This window comes from Peromyscus californicus, unplaced genomic scaffold (genome assembly GCF_007827085.1).
Source record: "Peromyscus californicus insignis strain IS unplaced genomic scaffold, ASM782708v3 Scaffold_10__1_contigs__length_136768540, whole genome shotgun sequence".
Taxonomy (NCBI): domain Eukaryota; kingdom Metazoa; phylum Chordata; class Mammalia; order Rodentia; family Cricetidae; genus Peromyscus; species Peromyscus californicus.
Genome location: NW_026294391.1, coordinates 22181045 through 22186826, shown reverse-complemented (window position 1 = coordinate 22186826; position 5782 = coordinate 22181045). Strand labels below are relative to the sequence as shown.

The window sequence follows — 5782 nt, the reverse complement described above, 5'->3', positions numbered from 1 at the left end:
CCAGATGGATAGAGATCTTGACCCCATTCATCCATTATCACTGTTCAAAGCTCTAGGTTCCCCTTACCAGGTGAGAAGGCATTTAGTCACTGACACTCACCCATCATTGTCAAGGGTATTTCTAGGGATATTGACTCCTGATTCTCTGGCCTGTCTGAAACTTGGGTCAAATAATCATCTGCAGTTTGAAAGAGGGGTGAGGGTGTTCTTGGGAGGAGGCTGTATGTTCTTATGGAATGAGGGGCCAGGCATGAATAGGAAAGTGAGAGCGGAGACAGTGTATAAAGCATTGGAGATTTTACTCCTGGGCCATAAGGTGGAGGCAAGGAAATTGGTATCAAAGTCCTGGCTCCACCATTTAATTTCTGTGTTTCTACAGCTTGAAAATGTGATGTTTTTATTTCCTCATTTCTTTACTTCAAATGAGTATGATATGAGCCCCCCCCTCCAAGCTGAGGAGCTGTTCACAGTTGATGGACGCTAAGGGAGAGAGAGTCAATTTTAAATAAATATTGCATGTCATCCTTGCACAGGGTCCATGCCATGCTAATCTTCTCTGGATCACTACAATTTTTATTATATGTGCTGATGATTCGAGCATGAGTCAGTTTTGTCTAAGGATGTAGTCATTTAATAGGTTGACCATGCTCCAGCAGATGCCCTACACTCAACCACATGTGGGCAGCACTAATTGGACTCAGTTGGTTATTTTAAAAAAGAGAGAAAAGGAAAAAAAAGAGGACATGAAATTAGGAGGGAGATGTGTTGGGGGAGAACCCGGGAGAAGCTGGAGGGGGTGAGAGTGGACTGAATATGGTGAAAATACATCATATACATGTATGAAACTCTCAAAGAATAAATAAAAGACACCATATTAAAATGAGTATAATGTCACTGTATCCAGCCTTAAGCATTGTTATGCCCTATGCTTAATAGGACATATATTAAGAATAACATGGTCTTACTTTTAAAGAGTTTATGGCTTAATGGGGGTAGGATAGCACAGTAATGAAGACCATTCATTGTTTTTTCTACTAAGTGTAAGTGATCTTGCTAGATTCTTCCTTTAAAGTAACTGTCATCCAGATGACAACCTTGCAAGGGAGTTACAGCTGACTTCAACTTAAGGATGAAAGTGGCCCTCAGGAAGGGTAAATGATGAATTCAAGGCCACATGGCTAGTGAAAAACAGCTGGACTTCATTCGAAAAAGCCTGAAAGACAAATCATTGTACTGGTGTGGTCTGGGCTGAGAAAGGAATGAGGAAAACTCATAAAACAGTGGCAGTGAGTGATAGGTTGACCACTCACCAGTGGCTGCCCATACCCAAAGTAGAGTTGATAGTTACAACAAAGTTGGGGGGTAGGGAGATCTGGGAGGAGTTAAAAGGAAGAGTTGGGGATGAATACAATCAAAATATATTGCATGAATTAAGAATTATGGATCAAAGAATTAAGAAAAATATTTATTAAAAAACAGAATATAGGCTGGGCGATTGTGGCACACAACTTTAATCCCAGCATTCAGGGGGCAGAGGCAGGCGGATCTCTGTGAGTTTGAGGTCAGTCTGGGCTACCAAGTGAGTTCCAGGAAAGGCGCAAAACTACACAGAGAAACCCTGTCTCAAAAAAACAAACAAACAAACAAACAAAAAAACCCACCAGAATATAGTTCATAAGGAAGGCAGCAAAAATATACCCAAAAGCTATAGTAAGGGTTATTAAAAAAAAAAGGAGTAGGAAAAATAGAATCACATGATTGAGGGCTTTCCTGTGCCAAGCTAAGGGGTTTTCCAAGTATTTGTCAGGACACTCTCAATGGAATTTTTCTGGGAGCTGGAAGGAGCATTTTTAACATGCAGATGAGAAGTATCAATATTAAAATTTTAACAAAGATATAATTAGAGAAAAGACTAGAACACACACACACACACACACACACACACACACACACACACATATATATAATTGCAGAAATTCAAAAACTACTTAGTGGCTCAAGAACAGACAAAAATCGATTAATGGAAGAGAACTGGTAGCTGGGAAAATGAGTTTGTTTCAGTACAAAACTGAATATTTAATAAGGAAAGAAACAGGAAAGAGGAGGAAAGGTCACTTAACATATGTTGTTGAGAAACAAAGTAGGTTTAAGAAAAGGACATTCCCGCCTTATGTCATATATCAAGTAAAATTCTGGACATTCTTCCTTCAGATGAATATAGAAAAAGAAATGGAAGAAACTCAAAGCCTAAGTTTTATTTCTGTTAGTTTGTCTCTGGAAACAATCAAATTTATATCAAAATAAAAGGCAGGAGATATTCACACACTTAGAAGGTGTAAATAAGGAAAATCCAGCACTTTAACTCCATAGATTATTATGATCCTATGTGGCCAAATATGAAAACTACAGGAAAAAAAAAGTGGTATAAGGTATGCTATAACTGTGAAAAATAATGTGTTAGTTTTCTATTTCTATTACTGATGTAACAATTGCCATAAAATTAACTTCTTAAATAACATAAATGAATTAACTTATAATTCTGGAGATTTTAAGCTCAGTAGAGGTCTCAATGGGCTCAAATCAAGGCACACTTTTGGAGGCACTAAAATGAGTTTCCTTGCCCTTTTCAACCTCTAGGGGGAGCCCACACTCCTTGGTTATTGGCCCTTTCCGCCAGCAACTTCTGGTGGACTCCTAAAGGGACCTCCCTCCATAGTCACCTTTTACTTTTCTGTCTCTTCCCCCCTCTCCACCTCCACTTTTAAGGACCTTTCTGCATACATTGGTTTCACCCAGGGTGATGGCTAACTTGACAGAATCCCGAATCACCAAAGTAGATAAAACTCTGGGCATGTTTATGAGAGATTTTCTAAATTGGGTTAATTGAGGTGGAAAGACATACCATGATTACGGGTGTCACCATCCCATGGGCTGGGGTCACAGACTGAATAAAAAGGAGAAAGTGAGCTGAGCAATGGCATTCATCTCTCTTTGCTTCCTGACTATGGATGCAATGTGACCTGCTATCTCAATCTCCTGCCAACATGCCTTCCCTAACAATGACGGAACTTACCCTCAAATTGTGACTTAAACTCTTAGGTTTCTTTTGCTTTGTATTGTGTCAGAATATTAACACACCCTGGTTATCCAGCACGCTCTCCTTCAGATGAGGCCAGTGGGGAAGAAAGTTCGTTCCAACTACAACCTTAATTTTCATGAAACTTCCCCAGCTTTCAAGACCTAGGCCATTGCCACCTTTGAGGGACACAGATGGAAAAAAAAGCCAAACCTTAGATATAGATGTGGAGGCACATCCATGAAATTCCAGTACTCAGGACACAGGACAGGAAAATCACATGTCCAAGGATGGCTATACATACACACAGATCACTACCAACACCAGCAAAGTAAACAATAAAACAGTTATATATAGAGAGTAGTCTATTGGAGAGCAAGTATTGTATTCTATTTTCCCACTCTTTCATGATGCCATATTATTTTCATCATCTTTTGCAGATGAAAGACTGGTGGCAGATGGGCAAACATGAGAAAGCACTTCTAAATTTCAACCTCCCAGGGCTGGGTTAGCAGGTGAAGTTCTACTGCTTTTCTAGTGTTCTTGTTTGTTTCTTTCCTGAACATTTTTAGATCCTCCTTAGCCTGAGACCTCCTAGGTGCCGTAGTGACCCAGTTATTGTCAAGCAATCCTCAACCCTATCTGGCACAGGCGCCATCACAACCACTCGTTGTCCTGGCCACTTAGATATATACCTGGAGCCTCCCTGCAACAGTGCTGAGCAAAAGCAAGGGCATTGTCCTACAGGATACTGAGAACAAGGAGTCAGAAATAACACAGTGAGGAACTAGCTGAATGCACTGTGTTGTGTAAGCAGACCCATCTACATTTTAAAAATAGGCTAGGGGGATGGCTCAGTGGGTAAGAATACTTGCTGAAAAACCAAGAGAATATGAGTTCAAATTCTAGTATCCATTTAAAAACTGTGCCTGTCACCCAGTGTTGCAGGTGGAGATGGGCAGATCCCAGATGCTCAGTGACCAGCCCACCCAGATAAAGTGGTGAACTTCAGGTTCAGTGGGATATCCTGTCTCAAAAATGAAGTAGAAAATGACAGAGTACTCCAGATTTCCTCCTCTGGCCTCTGCACACACTCACACAGGCACTAAGGCAGAGAGAGAGAGAGAGAGAGAGAGAGAGAGAGAGAGAGAGAGAGAGAGAGAGAGAGAGAGAGAGTTTTTAAAAAGGCACAAAGGCGTTCATAGTCTTTACACTTTTGGAAACACTATTTTGGGTTTTGGGAATGTAGCTTAGATGCTAGAGTGCTTGCCAGGCATTCACTAAGTCCTGGGTTGATCCTCAGGACCATGCAAAGCCAGGTGTAGGTGTGCATGCCTGTAATAGCAGCTTTGGAAAAACAGAGATACGAGGGTCAGAAACAGGCCAGCAGGATGGCGCAGCAGGAAGAAGGGACTTACCACCAAGACTGGTGACTTGAATTGGATCTCTAGAATACACATGTTAGAAGAAAACAACTGATTGCCACCAAGTTGTTCTCTGACAGTGTGTCCAAGCACATGCATGCATGTATGCATGTGCACACACAGAGAGACACACAAATAAACATATAAATAGTCTTTAAAACCAAGTTCAGGGCCAGGTGTGGTGGCACACACCTTAATCCCAGCACCAGTGAAGAAGAAGAAGAAGGTGGTGGATTTCTGTGAGTTTTGAGGCAAGCCTGGTCTACATAGAGAGTTTCAGGCCAATGAAGGCTACATAGTAAGACTTTATCTTAAAAGAGGGGCCAGGATCTACAAGAAGCCCTGTCACATACACAAAAGAAAACAATATTCAAAAGTACAGCTTAGCAGAATTTTCCTTTGGGGTGTACAGAAGTGTGGTCAAGAGCAAGTGGGTTATATCAAGGTTGGAACAGCATAGAGAAGGTTAGAGACTGGCAGACACAATGCAGAACAAAGTGGAAGGCCAAGGAGAGAAGCTAGCTTTAAAAGTAGCCATCAATTCCAACAAGTTAGAAAAAACTTCTCAGAGCTGGGGTTTTTGACACAGTTGACAGAATGCTTGCCTAGCATGCACCAAGCTCTGGATTCAGAACTCTAAACTGGGCATGGTGGCACAATCACTTGGAATCACATCATGTAAGAGGTAGGAGCAGGAGGATAAAGATTCAACATTATCCTTGGTGCTCAAAGTTTCAGAGCAGCTGGATAATGTTGGGCTACAGATCCACAGTACATTTCCTATCACATAGCATCATGTCTGAACACAGGCTGCGACAGGCCTGAAAGTCTTTGAGAGTCAACGTTCTTTAGCAAACTCCCAGGGGCTGCTGCTGCTGCTGCTGGACTGTTGTTCACCATTCTCTGAGCAGCACAGATCAAACGAGAACTTGTATTTGTGTTCTACCTCCCACCTACAGAATAGGGAACTATGTGAGCAGAATCTTCAATCTGCTTTCTTACAAACTCTCTGGGTGAGTCTGATGTTCAAAGATCCAGAGCAGCTGGAGAGGTCTTTGAGGCTTGTCTATAGACCCTACTCCCCACCACCTATCCCCTATACAGTATTCAGAAGGGGAACTTGGACCTAATGCAACCAAGGATAGACTCTCACTCTGCCCATGAGCAGAGTATAAACATGGAACAGGAAAGACACACAAGCCTCCATTTGTAGCACGAATCTTAAAAGGTCTTATTAATAAAAACAAACCTGAAGCCAGGTATTGGGATGAATGCTAGAAGA

General features: G+C 41.6%; 1 pseudogene; it reads right to left on the bottom strand.

Annotated features, from left to right (window-relative positions):
- Positions 1-487: 487 nt before the first annotated feature.
- On the bottom strand, positions 488-601 carry LOC128117983 (uncharacterized; annotated as a pseudogene).
- Between the last annotated feature and the right edge of the window lie 5181 nt (positions 602-5782).